The sequence below is a fragment of the Mytilus californianus genome, unplaced genomic scaffold (assembly GCF_021869535.1).
Source record: "Mytilus californianus isolate M0D057914Y unplaced genomic scaffold, xbMytCali1.0.p SCAF_12, whole genome shotgun sequence".
NCBI classification, from domain to species: Eukaryota; Metazoa; Mollusca; class Bivalvia; order Mytilida; family Mytilidae; genus Mytilus; species Mytilus californianus.
This window is the reverse complement of record NW_026262604.1, coordinates 52,261,678-52,279,590: the sequence shown is the minus strand read 5'-3', so window position 1 is coordinate 52,279,590 and position 17,913 is coordinate 52,261,678. Positions and strand designations below refer to the sequence as shown.

The 17,913-nt window shown below is 34.8% G+C and overlaps 1 long non-coding RNA gene across 28 annotated transcripts; it reads left to right on the top strand.

The window, feature by feature from the left end:
• The first annotated feature begins 449 nt into the window (after positions 1-449).
• On the top strand, positions 450-17,472 carry LOC127721984 (uncharacterized). 28 transcript variants are annotated; one of them, XR_007991587.1, is made up of 6 exons: positions 450-1,490; positions 2,052-2,242; positions 3,383-3,949; positions 7,016-7,398; positions 7,781-9,094; positions 11,002-12,512. It is a non-coding gene; the product is annotated as an uncharacterized LOC127721984 (long non-coding RNA). The 28 variants fall into 28 exon arrangements; XR_007991581.1 differs by lacking the exon at positions 2,052-2,242 and adding an exon at positions 1,867-2,051; XR_007991573.1 differs by having other exon boundaries at positions 1,867-2,242.
• Positions 17,473-17,913: the final 441 nt, after the last annotated feature.

Here is a 17,913-nt window from a genome sequence, read left to right as displayed (position 1 = left end):
GTTGCGGGGTTATAAACATGTATGTTGTTATCTTGTATGATAGATTTGTGCTGTTTATTAATAATTTATTTTCATTCTGCATTGCTTACAAAATTTGCTGTTGATCTACTGTCAAATGTCTCAAATTGCTGGAGATACGGGGGAGGGGGCTTGCTTTATTGGCTGCAGTTTGAGATTTCAGACAATTCCATATATTTTTTTTTAAACTTGCTAGAAACTATTTGATTTAGCTGATGTTTTGCTATATTCAGTTGAATGTTGTACATGCGCACTTGACTCAAGCTAGCGAACAATTGTAGCGAACAATTAGCTAGCGAACAATTAGGAGGTATAACTAAAAACCACAATATCACATAAGGTTATCACGTTTTTTCGAGCTAGCGAACAATTATGAGAATACATACAATCTTAAACAAAAACGAAAAAAATAACTTTTTAAAAAACAAAAGGGAAACCATACTTCATATATAAAGAATGCAAAGCTTTTCTTTCCTAACTAAATAAATTCACATAAGGCATTCAATAGACAGCTGGATTACAATCGGTGGTTTTCTCCGGGCACTCCGGCTTCCTCCACCAATAAAAACTGGCCGCCACGAAATAGCCCAAAAGCGGAGCTTAAAAGTGGCGTTAAAACACCAAAAATCAATCAAAATCAATGGATTACAATGACCATAAGTTAACACATTGACACAATGCATTTTTAGGGAATGGGGGTGCACTTTACGTTGTTTGGTCCGATTAATAGAGATTGTGACAGGTTACGACTATATAGGTGTTTAAGAGGAGATAGTGCCGCATCGTTCAGGAAAATCTCCAGAGTGGTTTTTGTTCGAAAATCTTAAATTGTGGTAGAAAAAAACTGAAATTAACAAAATGAAATTAGGGTATAGGACATTTTAAGTTATTTTTTGACCAATTTGAATAGATTGTTACAGGCAACGACTATATAGGTGTTTTAGAGGAGACATTGCCGCATCGTTTAGGAAAATTTCCAGTGTGGTTTATGTTCGAAAATCTGAAGTTACGGTAAAAAAACTGAAATTTACAAAATGAGACTAGGGGGGTAGGGCACTTAAAGTTAATGTTGAACCAATTTATATAGATTGTGACGGGCAACGACTATATAGTTGTTGAAGAGGAGACATTGGCGCATCGTGTAGAAAAAAATCAAGATCACTTTATGTTCGAAAATCTGAAGTTAGGGTTAAAATCCTGAAATTTACAAAATGAGATTTGGGATTTGGGCACTCAAAGTTCATTTTCGACCAATTTATAGAGATTGTGACGGGCAACGACTATATAGGTGTTGTAGTGGAGACATTGGCGCATCGTTTAAGATAATCTCCAGAGTGGTTTATGTTCGAAAATCTGAAGTTACGGTTAAAAAACTGAAATTGTGAAATTGACAAAATGAGATTAGGGGGTAGGCCAATTTAAGTTAATTTTTGACCAATTTCAAGAGATTGTGACGGGCAACGACTATATAGGTGTTGTAGAGGAGACAATGGCGCATCGTTTAAGATAATCTCCAGAGTGGTTTATGTTCGAAAATCTGAAGTTACGGTTAAAAAACTGAAATTGTGAAATTGACAAAATGAGATTAGGGGGGTAGGGCAATTTAAGTTAATTTTGGACCATTTTAAAGAGATTGTGACGGGCAACGACTATATAGGTGTTGTGGAAGAGACATTGGCGCATCGTTTAAGAAAATCTCCAGAGTGGTTTATGTTCGAAAATCTGAAGTTACAGTTAAAAAACTGAAAATTTTATTGAGAAAATGACAAAATGAGATTAGGGGGGTAAGGCACTAAAAGAAAAATTTGGACCATTTTAAAGAGATTGTGACGGGCAACAACTTTAAAGGTGTTGTAGAGGAGACATTGGCGCATCGTTTAAGAAAATCTCCAGAGTGGTTTATGTTCGAAAATCTGAAGTTGCGGTTAAAAAAATGAAATTGTGAAATTGACAAAATGAGATTAGGGGGGTAGGGCAATTTAAGTTAATTTTGGACCATTTTAAAGAGATTGTGACGGGCAACGACTATATAGGTGTTGTGGAGGAGACATTGGCGCATCGTTTAAGAAAATCTCCAGAGTGGTTTATGTTCGAAAATCTGAAGTTACGGTTAAAAAACTGAAAATTTTATTGTGAAATTGACAAAATGAAATTAGGGGGGTAGGGCACTAAAAGAAAAATTTGGACCATTTTAAAGAGATTGTGACGGGCAACAACTATATAGGTGTTGTAGAGGAGACATTGGCGCATCGTTTAGGAAAATCTCCAGAGTGGTTTATGTTCGAAAATCTGAAGTTACGGTTAAAAAACTGAAAATTTTATTGTGAAATTGACAAAATGAGATTAGGGGGGTAGGGCACTAAAAGAAAAATTTGGACCATTTTAAAGAGATTGTGACGGGCAACGACTATATAGGTGGTGTGGAAGAGACATTGGCGCATCGTTTAAGAAAATCTCCAGAGTGGTTTATGTTCGAAAATCTGAAGTTACGGTTAAAAAACTGAAAATTTTATTGTGAAATTGACAAAATGAGAATAGGGGGGTAGGGCACTAAAAGAAAAATTTGGACCATTTTAAAGAGATTGTGACGGGCAACGACTATATAGGTGTTGTAGAGGAGACATTGGCGCATCGGTTAAGAAAATCTGCAGAGTGGTTTATGTTCGAAAATCTGAAGTTACGGTTAAACAAACTGAAAATTTTATTGTGAAATTGACAAAATGAGATTGGGGGGTAGGGCACTAAAAGAAAAATTTGGACCATTTTAAAGAGATTGTGACGGGCAACGACTATATAGGTGTTGTGGAAGAGACATTGGCGCATCGTTTAAGAAAATCTCCAGAGTGGTTTATGTTCGAAAATCTGAAGTTACAGTTAAAAAACTGAAAATTTTATTGAGAAAATGACAAAATGAGATTAGGGGGGTAGGGCACTAAAAGAAAAATTTGGACCATTTTAAAGAGATTGTGACGGGCAACGACTATATAGGTGTTGTAGAGGAGACATTGGCGCATCGTTTAAGAAAATCTCCAGAGTGGTTTATGTTCGAAAATCAGAAGTTACTGTTAAAAAACTGAAAATTTTATTGAGAAAATGACAAAATGATATTAGGGGGGTAGGGCACTAAAAGAAAAATTTGGACCATTTTAAAGAGATTGTGACGGGCAACGACTATATAGGTGTTGTAGAAGAAACATTGGCACATCGTTTAAGAAAATCTCCAGAGTGGTTTATGTTCGAAAATCTGAAGTTGCGGTTAAAAAAATGAAATTGTGAAATTGACAAAATGAGATTATGGGGGTAGGGCAATTTAAGTTAATTTTGGACCATTTTAAAGAGATTGTGACGGGCAACGACTATATAGGTGTTGTGGAAGAGACATTGGCGCATCGTTTAAGAAAATCTCCAGAGTGGTTTATGTTCGAAAATCTGAAGTTACGGTTAAAAAACTGAAAATTTTATTGTGAAATTGACAAAATGAGAATAGGGGGGTAGGGCACTAAAAGAAAAATTTGGACCATTTTAAAGAGATTGTGACGGGCAACGACTATATAGGTGTTGTAGAGGAGACATTGGCGCATTGGTTAAGAAAATCTGCAGAGTGGTTTATGTTCGAAAATCTGAAGTTACGGTTAAACAAACTGAAAATTTTATTGTGAAATTGACAAAATGAGATTGGGGGGTAGGGCACTAAAAGAAAAATTTGGACCATTTTAAAAAGATTGTGACGGGCAACGACTATATAGGTGTTGTAGAGGAGACATTGGCACATCGTTTAAGAAAATCTCCAGAGTGGTTTATGTTCGAAAATCTGAAGTTGCGGTTAAAAAAATGAAATTGTGAAATTGACAAAATGAGATTAGGGGGGTAGGGCAATTTAAGTTAATTTTGGATCATTTTAAAGAGATTGTGACGGGCAACGACTATATAGGTGTTGTGAAAGAGACATTGACGCATCGTTTAAGAAAATCTCCAGAGTGGTTTATGTTCGAAAATCTGAAGTTACAGTTAAAAAACTGAAAATTTTATTGAGAAAATGACAAAATGAGATTAGGGGGGTAGGGCACTAAAAGAAAAATTTGGACCATTTTAAAGAGATTGTGACGGGCAACGACTATATAGGTGTTATTGAAGAGACATTGGCGCATCGTTTAAGAAAATCTCCAGAGTGCTTTATGTTCGAAAATCTGAAGTTACGGTTAAAAAACTGAAAATTTTATTGTGAAATTGACAAAATGAGATTAGGGTGGTAGGGCAATTTAAGTTAATTTTGGATCATTTTAAAGAGATTGTGACGGGCAACGACTATATAGGTGTTGTAGAGGAGACATTGGCGCATCGTTTAGGAAAATCTCCAGAGTGGTTTATGTTCGAAAATCTGAAGTTACGGTTAAAAAACTGAAAATTTTATTGTGAAATTGACAAAATGAGATTAGGGGCGGGGGGGGGTAGGGCACTAAAAGAAAAATTTGGACCATTTTAAAGAGATTGTGACGGGCAACGACTATATAGGTGTTGTGGAAGAGACATTGGCGCATCGTTTAAGAAAATCTCCAGAGTGGTTTATGTTCGAAAATCTGAAGTTACAGTTAAAAAACTGAAAATTTTATTGTGAAATTGACAAAATGAGAATAGGGGGGTAGGGCACTAAAAGAAAAATTTGGACCATTTTAAAGAGATTGTGACGGGCAACGACTATATAGGTGTTGTAGAGGAGACATTGGCGCATCGGTTAAGAAAATCTGCAGAGTGGTTTATGTTCGAAAATCTGAAGTTACGGTTAAACAAACTGAAAATTTTATTGTGAAATTGACAAAATGAGATTGGGGAGTAGGGCACTAAAAGAAAAATTTGGACCATTTTAAAGAGATTGTGACGGGCAACGACTATATAGGTGTTGTAGAGGAGACATTGGCGCATCGTTTAAGAAAATCTCCAGAGTGGTTTATGTTCGAAAATCTGAAGTTGCGGTTAAAAAAATGAAATTGTGAAATTGACAAAATGAGATTAGGGGGGTAGGGCAATTTAAGTTAATTTTGGACCATTTTAAAGAGATTGTGACGGGCAACGACTATATAGGTGTTGTGGAAGAGACATTGGCGCATCGTTTAAGAAAATCTCCAGAGTGGTTTATGTTCGAAAATCTGAAGTTACGGTTAAAAAACTGAAAATTTTATTGTGAAATTGACCAAATTAGATTAGGGGGGGGGGGGCGTAGGGCACTAAAAGAAAAATTTGGACCATTTTAAAGAGATTGTGACGGGCAATGACTATATAGGTGTTGTAGAGGAGACATTGGCGCATCGTTTAGGAAAATCTCCAGAGTGGTTTATGTTCGAAAATCTGAAGTTACGGTTAAAAAACTGAAAATTTTATTGTGAAATTGACAAAATGAGAATAGGGGGGTAGGGCACTAAAAGAAAATATTAGACCATTTTAAAGAGATTGTGACGGGCAACGACTATATAGGTGTTGTAGAGGAGACATTGGCACATCGGTTAAGAAAATCTCCAGAGTGGTTTATGTTCGAAAATCTGAAGTTACGGTTAAACAAACTGAAAATTTTATTGTGAAATTGACAAAATGAGATTGGGGGGGTAGGGCACTAAAAGAAAAATTTGGACCATTTTAAAGAGATTGTGACGGGCAACGACTATATAGGTGTTGTAGAGGAGACATTGGCACATCGTTTAGGAAAATCTCCAGAGTGGTTTATGTTCGAAAATCTGAAGTTACGGTTAAACAAACTGAAAATTTTATTGAGAAAATGACAAAATGAGATTAGGGGGATAGGGCACTAAAAGACAAATTTGGACCATTTTAAAGAGATTGTGACGGGCAACGACTATATAGGTGTTGTAGAGGAGACATTGGCGCATCGTTTAAGAAAATCTCCAGAGTGGTTTATGTTCGAAAATCTGAAGTTGCGGTTAAAAAAATGAAATTGTGAAATTGACAAAATGAGATTAGGGGGGTAGGGCAATTTAAGTTAATTTTGGACTATTTTAAAGAGATTGTGACGGGCAACGACTATATAGGTGTTATGGAAGAGACATTGGCGCATCGTTTAAGAAAATCTCCAGAGTGGTTTATGTTCGAAAATCAGAAGTTACGGTTAAAAAACTGAAAATTTTATTGTGAAATTGACAAAATGAGAATAGGGGGGTAGGGCACTAAAAGAAAAATTTGGACCATTTTAAAGAGATTGTGACGGGCAACGACTATATAGTTGTTGTAGAGGAGACATTGGCGCATCGGTTAAGAAAATCTCCAGAGTGGTTTATGTTCGAAAATCTGAAGTTACGGTTAAACAAACTGAAAATTTTATTGTGAAATTGACAAAATGAGATTGGGGGGTAGGGCACTAAAAGAAAAATTTGGACCATTTTAAAGAGATTGTGACGGGCAACGACTATATAGGTGTTGTAGAGGAGACATTGGCGCATCGTTTAAAAAAATCTCCAGAGTGGTTTATGTTCGAAAATCTGAAGTTGCGGTTAAAAAAATGAAATTGTGAAATTGACAAAATGAGATTAGGGGGGTAGGGCAATTTAAGTTAATTTTGGACCATTTTAAAGAGATTGTGACGGGCAACGACTATATAGGTGTTGTTGAAGAGACATTGGCGCATCGTTTAAGAAAATCTCCAGAGTGCTTTATGTTCGAAAATCTTAAGTTACGGTTAAAAAACTGAAAATTTTATTGTGAAATTGACAAAATGAAATTAGGGGGGTAGGGCACTAAAAAAAAAATTTGGACCATTTTAAAGAGATTGTGACGGGCAACGACTATATAGGTGTTGTAGAGGAGACATTGGCGCATCGTTTAGGAAAATCTCCAGAGTGGTTTATGTTCGAAAATCTGAAGTTACGGTTAAAAAACTGAAAATTTTATTGTGAAATTGACAAAATGAGATTAGGGGGGGGGGGGGGGGTAGGGCACTAAAAGAAAAATTTGGACCATTTTAAAGAGATTGTGACGGGCAACGACTATATAGGTGTTGTGGAAGAGACATTGGCGCATCGTTTAAGAAAATCTCCAGAGTGGTTTATGTTCGAAAATCTGATGTTACGGTTAAAAAACTGAAAATTTTATTGTGAAATTGACAAAATGAAATTAGGGGGGTAGGGCACTAAAAGAAAAATTTGGACCATTTTAAAGAGATTGTGACGGGCAACGACTATATAGGTGTTGTAGAGGATACATTGGCGCATCGTTTAGGAAAATCTCCAGAGTGGTTTATGTTCGAAAATCTGAAGTTACGGTTAAAAAACTGAAAATTTTATTGTGAAATTGACAAAATGAGATTAGGGGGGGTAGGGCACTAAAAGAAAAATTTGGACCATTTTAAAGAGATTGTGACGGGCAACGACTATATAGGTGTTGTGGAGGAGGCATTGGCGCATCGTTTAAGAAAATCTCCAGAGTGGTTTATGTTCGAAAATCTGAAGTTACGGTTAAAAAACTGAAAATTTTATTGTGAAATTGACAAAATGAGAATAGGGGTGTAGGGCACTAAAAGAAAAATTTGGACCATTTTAAAGAAATTGTGACGGGCAACGACTATATAGGTGTTGTAGAGGAGACATTGGCGCATCGGTTAAGAAAATCTGCAGAGTGGTTTATGTTCGAAAATCTGAAGTTACGGTTAAACAAACTGAAAATTTTATTGTGAAATTGACAAAATGAGATTGGGGGGTAGGGCACTAAAAGAAAAATTTGGACCATTTTAAAGAGATTGTGATGGGCATCGACTATATAGGTGTTGTAGAGGAGACATTGGCGCATCGTTTAAGAAAATCTCCAGAGTGGTTTATGTTCGAAAATCTGAAGTTGCGGTTAAAAAAATGAAATTGTGAAATTGACAAAATGAGATTAGGGGGGTAGGGCAATTTAAGTTAATTTTGGACCATTTTAAAGAGATTGTGACGGGCAACGACTATATAGGTGTTGTGGAAGAGACATTGGCGCATCGTTTAAGAAAATCTCCAGAGTGGTTTATGTTCGAAAATCTGAAGTTACGGTTAAAAAACTGAAAATTTTATTGTGAAATTGACAAAATGAAATTAGGGGGGTAGGGCACTAAAAGAAAATTTTGGACCATTTTAAAGAGATTGTGACGGGCAACGACTATATAGGTGTTGTAGAGGAGACATTGGCGCATCGGTTAAGAAAATCTCCAGAGTGGTTTATGTTTGAAAATTTGAAGTTACGGTTAAAAAACTGAAATTGTGAAATTGACAAAATGAGATTAGGGGGGTAGGCCAATTTAAGTTAATTTTGGACCAATTTTAAGAGATTATGACGGGCAACGACTATATAGGTGTTGTAAAGGAGACAATGGCGCATCGTTTAAGAAAATCTTCAGAGTGGTTTATGTTCGAAAATCTGAAGTTACGGTTAAAAAACTGAAAATTTTATTGTGAAATTGACAAAATGAGATTAGGGGGGTAGGGCACTAAAAGAAAAATTTGGACCATTTTAAAGAGATTGTGACGGGCAACGACTATATAGGTGTTGTAGAAGAGACATTGGCGCATCGTTTAAGAAAATCTCCAGAGTGGTTTATGTTCGAAAATCTGAAGTTACGGTTAAAAAACTGAAAATTTTATTGTGAAATTGACAAAATGAGATTGGGGGGGTAGGGCACTAAAAGAAAAATTTGGACCATTTTAAAGAGATTGTGACGGGCAACGACTATATAGGTGTTGTAGAAGAGACATTGGCGCATCGTTTAAGAAAATCTCCAGAGTGGTTTATGTTCGCAAATCTGAAGTTGCGGTTAAAAAAATGAAATTGTGAAATTGACAAAATGAGATTAGGGGGGGTAGGGCAATTTAAGTTAATTTTGGACCATTTTAAAGAGATTGTGACGGGCAACGACTATATAGGTGTTGTGGAAGAGACATTGGCGCTTCGTTTAAGAAAATCTCCAGAGTGGTTTATGTTCGAAAATCTGGAGTTACGGTTAAAAAACTGAAATTGTGAAATTGACAAAATGAGATTAAGGGGGTAGGCCAATTTAAGTTAATTTTGGACCAATTTCAAGAGATTGTGACGGGCAACGACTATATAGGTGTTGTAGAGGAGACATTGGCGCATCGTTTAGGAAAATCTCCAGAGTGGTTTATGTTCGAAAATCTGAAGTTACGGTTAAAAAACTGAAAATTTTATTGTGAAATTGACAAAATGAGATTAGGGGGGGGGGGGGGGGGGGGTAGGGCACTAAAAGAAAAATTTGGACCATTTTAAAGAGATTGTGACGGGCAACGACTATATAGGTGTTGTGGAAGAGACATTGGCGCATCGTTTAAGAAAATCTCCAGAGTGGTTTATGTTCGAAAATCTGATGTTACGGTTAAAAAACTGAAAATTTTATTGTGAAATTGACAAAATGAAATTAGGGGGTAGGGCACTAAAAGAAAAATTTGGACCATTTTAAAGAGATTGTGACGGGCAACGACTATATAGGTGTTGTAGAAGAGACATTGGCGCATCGTTTAAGAAAATCTCCAGAGTGGTTTATGTTCGAAAATCTGAAGTTACGGTTAAAAAACTGAAATTGTGAAATTGACAAAATGAGATTAGGGGGGGTAGGGCAATTTAAGTTAATTTTGGACCATTTTAAAGAGATTGTGACGGGCAACGACTATATAGGTGTTGTTGAAGAGACATTGGCGCATCGTTTAAGAAAATCTCCAGAGTGGTTTATGTTCGAAAATCTGAAGTTACGGTTAAAAAACTGAAAATTTTATTGTGAAATTGACAAAATGAAATTAGGGGGGTAGGGCACTAAAAGAAAAATTTGGACCATTTTAAAGAGATTGTGACGGGCAACGACTATATAGGTGTTGTAGAGGATACATTGGCGCATCGTTTAGGAAAATCTCCAGAGTGGTTTATGTTCGAAAATCTGAAGTTACGGTTAAAAAACTGAAAATTTTATTGTGAAATTGACAAAATGAGATTAGGGGGGTAGGGCACTAAAAGAAAAATTTGGACCATTTTAAAGAGATTGTGACGGGCAACGACTATATAGGTGTTGTGGAGGAGGCATTGGCGCATCGTTTAAGAAAATCTCCAGAGTGGTTTATGTTCGAAAATCTGAAGTTACGGTTAAAAAACTGAAAATTTTATTGTGAAATTGACAAAATGAGAATAGGGGTGTAGGGCACTAAAAGAAAAATTTGGACCATTTTAAAGAAATTGTGACGGGCAACGACTATATAGGTGTTGTAGAGGAGACATTGGCGCATCGGTTAAGAAAATCTGCAGAGTGGTTTATGTTCGAAAATCTGAAGTTACGGTTAAACAAACTGAAAATTTTATTGTGAAATTGACAAAATGAGATTGGGGGGTAGGGCACTAAAAGAAAAATTTGGACCATTTTAAAGAGATTGTGACGGGCATCGACTATATAGGTGTTGTAGAGGAGACATTGGCGCATCGTTTAAGAAAATCTCCAGAGTGGTTTATGTTCGAAAATCTGAAGTTGCGGTTAAAAAAATGAAATTGTGAAATTGACAAAATGAGATTAGGGGGGGTAGGGCAATTTAAGTTAATTTTGGACCATTTTAAAGAGATTGTGACGGGCAACGACTATATAGGTGTTATGGAAGAGACATTGGCGCATCGTTTAAGAAAATCTCCAGAGTGGTTTATGTTCGAAAATCTGAAGTTACGGTTAAAAAACTGAAAATTTTATTGTGAAATTGACAAAATGAAATTAGGGGGGTAGGGCACTAAAAGAAAATTTTGGACCATTTTAAAGAGATTGTGACGGGCAACGACTATATAGGTGTTGTAGAGGAGACATTGGCGCATCGGTTAAGAAAATCTCCAGAGTGGTTTATGTTTGAAAATTTGAAGTTACGGTTAAAAAACTGAAATTGTGAAATTGACAAAATGAGATTAGGGGGGTAGGCCAATTTAAGTTAATTTTGGACCAATTTTAAGAGATTATGACGGGCAACGACTATATAGGTGTTGTAAAGGAGACAATGGCGCATCGTTTAAGAAAATCTTCAGAGTGGTTTATGTTCGAAAATCTGAAGTTACGGTTAAAAAACTGAAAATTTTATTGTGAAATTGACAAAATGAGATTAGGGGGGTAGGGCACTAAAAGAAAAATTTGGACCATTTTAAAGAGATTGTGACGGGCAACGACTATATAGGTGTTGTAGAAGAGACATTGGCGCATCGTTTAAGAAAATCTCCAGAGTGGTTTATGTTCGAAAATCTGAAGTTACGGTTAAAAAACTGAAAATTTTATTGTGAAATTGACAAAATGAGATTGGGGGGGTAGGGCACTAAAAGAAAAATTTGGACCATTTTAAAGAGATTGTGACGGGCAACGACTATATAGGTGTTGTAGAAGAGACATTGGCGCATCGTTTAAGAAAATCTCCAGAGTGGTTTATGTTCGCAAATCTGAAGTTGCGGTTAAAAAAATGAAATTGTGAAATTGACAAAATGAGATTAGGGGGGTAGGGCAATTTAAGTTAATTTTGGACCATTTTAAAGAGATTGTGACGGGCAACGACTATATAGGTGTTGTGGAAGAGACATTGGCGCTTCGTTTAAGAAAATCTCCAGAGTGGTTTATGTTCGAAAATCTGGAGTTACGGTTAAAAAACTGAAATTGTGAAATTGACAAAATGAGATTAAGGGGGTAGGCCAATTTAAGTTAATTTTGGACCAATTTCAAGAGATTGTGACGGGCAACGACTATATAGGTGTTGTAGAGGAGACAATGGCGCATCGTTTAAGAAAATCTCCAGAGTGGTTTATGTTCGAAAATCTGAAGTTACGGTTAAAAAACTGAAAATTTATTGTGAAATTGACAAAATGAGATTGGGGGGGTAGGGCACTAAAAGAAAAAATTGGATCATTTTAAAGAGATTGTGACGGGCAACGACTATATAGGTGTTGTAGAAGAGACATTGGCGCATCGTTTAAGAAAATCTCCAGAGTGGTTTATGTTCGAAAATCTGAAGTTGCGGTTAAAAAAATGAAATTGTGAAATTGACAAAATGAGATAAGGAGGGTAGGGCAATTTAAGTTAATTTTGGACCATTTTAAAGAGATTGTGACGGGCAACGACTATATAGGTGTTGTAGAGGAGACATTGGCGCATCGTTTAAGAAAATCTCCAGAGTGGTTTATGTTCGAAAATCTGAAGTTTCGGTTAAAAAAATGAAATTGTGAAATTGACAAAATGAGATTAGGGGGGTAGGGCAATTTAAGTTAATTTTGGACCATTTTAAAGAGATTGTGACGGGCAACGACTATATAGGTGTTGTAAAGGAGACATTGGCGCATCGGTTAAGAAAATCTCCAGAGTGGTTTATGTTCGAAAATCTGAAGTTACGGTTAAAAAACTGAAAATTTTATTGTGAAAATGACAAAATGAGATTAGGGGGGTAGGTCACTAAAAGAAAAATGTTGACCATTTTAAAGAGATTGTGACGGGCAACGACTATATAGGTGTTGTAGAAGAGACATTGGCGCATCGTTTAAGAAAATCCCCAGAGTGATTTATGTTCGAAAATCAGAAGTTTCGGTTAAAAAACTGAAAATTTTATTGTGAAATTGACAAAATGAGATTAGGGGGGTAGGGGACTAAAAGAAAAATTTGGACCATTTTAAAGAGATTGTGACGGCAACGACTATATAGGTGTTGTAGAAGAGACATTGGCGCATCGTTTAAGAAAATCTCCAGAGTGGTTTATGTTCGAAAATCAGAAGTTTCGGTTCAAAAACTGAAAATTTTATTGTGAAATTGACAAAATGAGATTAGGGGGGTAGGGCACTAAAAGAAAAATTTGGACCATTTTAAAGAGATTGTGACGGGGAACGACTATATAGGTGTTGTAGAGGAGTCATTGGCGCATCGGGTGAACGTATATTTATCTCCGAGCTTCGTTGAGGATAATAGGGTAATAGCTAAACTTCTGATAAATTTTGTCAAATTATTTGACTGAGAAAATTTCAATTTGTTTTTTTTTACAAATAATGGAAAATATGAGAGAACAGTAATACAAAAACGAAATTTAAAACACAACTTTGATTTGAATTTAAAATTTTAATTGGTGTTTACATCAATGTTTATCTTATTATCTGTCCGAACTCGGCATCTGTAAAATTCATAAATTTTATGGGGACGATACGCAAGTTTATGGCAAGAGTTGATAGATGTTCGTCTGTGGTAGCTAATAACGGTTTATTATCTTTCTCATGAACTAGGATGCACGTGTTCCAATTTTAGTGTTTGTCAACTTTTAATTTAATCAGTTGTTTCTAGATTTTATAAGTATTAGCTGTGCAATATCGAACTTATATTTTTTTAGAAAATAAATACTTTTACATTCACTCGCGTGTGAAATAATTCTAGTGAATATGTTACGGTGCTGAAAAACTGTCACTACGTCCACAGTACTTTCATAGTCAGTTTTTTTTCTAGTGTACAAAGTTTGACGTGCGGTATTGTTTGAATATTTGAACAGTGTAAATTACATTGTCATAGTAAAGACATGTTTGCAAAACAAAACTGAGCTCGACTGAAAGTGCTTATGTGAAAAGTTGCTTATAATACGGGCCTCAGTCAGTGTAGCCCAAGATGTCGAAGAATCAAGATTTCCGACTTTTCAGGGTAAGCCACAATATAAAGTTTTTAATTAAAAATAAGGAGATGTGGTTATCATTTCCAATGAGACAACTACCCAACAGAGTCCGAATAACGCTTATTTCAGCAATTAAATGTCACCGCCCGGCCTTTAACAATAGCAAAACCCATACCATATACTCGCTTATAATCGGCCTTGAAATGACAAAATGTGTGACAATACAAACGAAAAAACTAAGGGCTTTATTTATAACAAGACAGATGTAACAACCAGCAACCAACGACAACCACAGAATAACAGACGCATAACTTTGGACAGGCACATACAGATTATTGCTGGGTTAAACAATACATGTTTGTGAGCGCTCAACAATGGTGTAACAGTACACTAGAAAAATAAATTGGAAAATTGAGTTGGAAATGGCTTGATCCTCTAGATAGACACGAAACACAAATAAAACAGTACCGTAGGTTTATATTAAACATTGCATTCCCATACTTACATTTCTTGTCGAATTTTTATAAAGATTATAGCGAAGGCTTATATCAGCAAGATCTTTGATGTGTACCAATCAACTACTATTAATGGAGTTATGCCCCTTGACAATACTATTTATAATATATATATAAATATGGAAAATAAAGTGAGCGATCTCATGTAAAGATATTTATAAAAGGCTTAAACGTTTATTATTGCCCTTGGACAGATAAAATATGTGCAACGCGGGAAAACTGGAACTTTATTTTTAAAAGTATTTTATTCGATTTGTTTTCTTCATTTTTATACGCCCGTTTACGGGACGTATTATGGTATACCGTTGACCGTCCGTCCGTCGTCAACATGTCGGACATTAACTCAAAAAAGCTTTATTCAATATGCATGATACTTTGGTGAATTGTTAATATATATTGACGTGAGCTCCCTTTCGTTTTTTATAAATATCAGATTTACCGTTTCCGAGTTTTTGGGTTTTATTCATAAAAAAGGGGGGATTTTCCAGTTTTCCGACAATAACTCAAGAATGCTTTCACCAACTTGCAAGAAATTTTGGTGAATTGTATATGTCTATTGACATGAGCTCCCTTTAGGATTTTTATAAATTTTAGATTTAACGTTTCCGAGTTACAGGGTTTTATTCATAAAAAAGTGGGATTTTCCAGTTTTTGGATAATAACTAAAATATACTTTCGGTAGTTCTCATGAAACTTTGGTGAATTGTTATTATCTGTTGATGAAAGCTCCCTTTAGAATTTTATAAATTTTAGATTTTACATTTCTGAGTTATGGGGTTTTGTTCATTAAAAAAGGAGGGATTTTCCAGTTTTTGGACATTAACTCAAAAATGCTTTCAGCAGTTCTCATGAAACTTTGGTGAATTATTTATAGCTATTGATGTAATCTCCCTATTGATTTTCATAAATTTCAAATATGACATTGAGAAGAAATTGAACTTTATTTGTTTATAGTCTGACAACAGATTTACTAAGTATTTCGCAACAGCACAGTGTATTGCACAACAGCAAGATATCTTTAATTAAATATAAATTCAATTCAAGTTCTTTGACTACATTTATTCAGAAACCTATAATATGTCAAATATTTAATTACAATCCAAATTCAGACCTGTATCAAGCTTGAATATTATTCCATTTTTGCCCCAACTGGACCTCTGCGGGCGTATCCAGCTGCGCTCAGCGAAGCAGTTTATTTTTTTTGTTAAGGTAAATGCATAAATAGATTACATTTAAGTCTGAAAAATACCTTGATAAACTTGGACGCCACTCGATAAAAAGAACCAAACTGTTTTCGAAAAAACCCGGACATATACAATAATTTAAGTTCAAAATCAACTTATTTATCCAAATACAAGTATTTCTGTAAAGTGTCTGTACATTTAATAATATATGGATTCCATGAACTAATTTTCTTTGATTTGTAAATTCGAATGTGTATTAAGGATGTAGTCAGGTTAGGTTTATGAATTTTTGTCAAGATGTTTGGACTCCTTGGGTTTTTTCAACGATGCAGGGAAAAAGATTTTGCCCCATATCACCTACTTTTCTTTCATAGAAGACTTCTATAGCTCATAAAAGGTCATTATCGAAATTTTAGGAGATACCAAATTTTTTTTTTACAATTTGAGACCCAAATTATGCCAATGCTAAATATAAGGTAAAACCCCGAGTCATCCTGTTCCCCCATTTAAAAAAAAATATCAATCACAAAAAGGAATTCTATAACCTATCAATATTTTTATCTTATTATGCCCACGGCGTAGCGGAGGCGAATTAAGCTTTTCCCTTGTCCGTCTGTACGTCCGTGCGCCTGTACGTCCCAAATAATGCAAATGCTAAATATAAGGTAAAAGTCCGAGTCATCCTTTTCCCTCATTTAAAAAAACATATATCACAAAAAGGAATTCTTTAACATATCAATATTTTAGCTTATTATGTCCCTGTCGTAGCGGAGGGGCATTAAGCTTTACCCTTGTCCGCCGTCTGTACGTCCGAAATAATGTCAATGCTAAATATAATGTAAAAGTCTGAGTCATCCTTTTCCCACCATTAAAAAAAAATCATATATCACAAAAAGGAACTAACCTATCAAAATGTTTAGCTTATTATGCCCCGCTGTAGCGGATGTGCATTAAGCTGCATGTATCCTTGTTCGTCTGAACGTCTGTGCGTCTGTACGTCCCAAAATTGGTTTCCGTTCTCTAACTTTAGTTTGCCTTAACCAATTGTCATAAAACTTATACACAATGCTTATTACCACAAAACACAGGTCACCTTTTTATTTTGGAAGCGTAACTTTTACCGTTCTAGAGTTATACTATTTACAAATAGAAAAATTGCTGAAATTCATAACAATACAGGAACAAAACAAGTTCTGATGTAAAGTATCATAAGGATGAAAATTAAGAATTGATAAAATACACCAGTTGGTATTTCAAAAGTAGTTTTGTAGATAAATTGACTTGTGATTACTATGTAGATTTCAATCAATATAATAAAGAGTTGGACCAAGTGATACCGGGCAAACTGTTGGTTGCAGGTTGCAATCGGCAAGTCAGTTGAATATGAAGATATGAAGGAGGAAAGAAAATATAAGTGTTTCACCAAAAACTTATATATACGGGTATATAATGTTCAATTTGTGAGTATTTGAAAGATGTGTAAGAATGTTTCGTATTTTATTTCCTTCATTCGACTGAACGAAGGTTTGAAATTTACTTGAAATTGATTCTTGCTGTTTTAAACTTATATGTATGAGTGCCATTATATGATTTTAACAATTATGAGACAAATAACAAATGATTTACCAGCGGTAAAATTTTAGCTGCAGAAGTTAACTTGCTACGGATAAATAGCAGAAAATGTAGAGATTTCGAGAAATCACACATAGCAATGTGTACGAAACAGAACCTTTTCAGGAAGAAATACACGACTTTATCAAAATTCCACCGAAAGAATTGTTATGAAAAATAATGACCATACCACCAGAGAATTTTTTGTTGATTTACAAAGTCATTTAAAAGTGTGCAAAGTTTGCTACAATTCTATTACGTCCCTTCTTAAACTATTTATGTTAAAAGTTTTGTTATTGTGTTGTGTTATATTAAATATGTAATATCACTTTTCATTCAATTTGTGTGTCCCCCCAACCCTGTTTCTTTAATTCAAATGTTTATTGTCATATAAACTCTTAACGATAAGTTAATAAAACATGAATTTAATTGAAATCTTGAGACACATGATAGATTATCATGATAATGATTACAGAAAGCAATTTAAAACAATTTACCAAATCTCTAAGGTTAGAATTTTATTGTGTGAACCATCAAATTTTAAGGTGAATTAATTGGTTTCATTGACAGATTTCCTCTTACAATATTTTATAACAAGTTTAATTGTTTAAAATGAAGGATTTATGCCCATCTGACCAAACTCATTAAACAAAAGTAAATAAGATGTAATAGTTATGTGCAAATTAGTATCCCTTTTCATTTTCATCCTTAAATTAAATGAAGTAATTAAGAACTTGTATCTGTCAAGACCAATAGTTATTGTAAAATTGTAAAATGAATGAGTGTTCATTTGATATAAATAAAACTAAATGAAGTGCAAATGTCAATCATTAAGCAACCCAACAAAAAGTAACTAAAAAATAAGAACATACATTTCAAATATTAACAGAAGTATATATAATTAAATGTTTAGAAAAAAAACCTCATTTAATTCCATTCCCATTGTTAATTCTAAATGTAGAA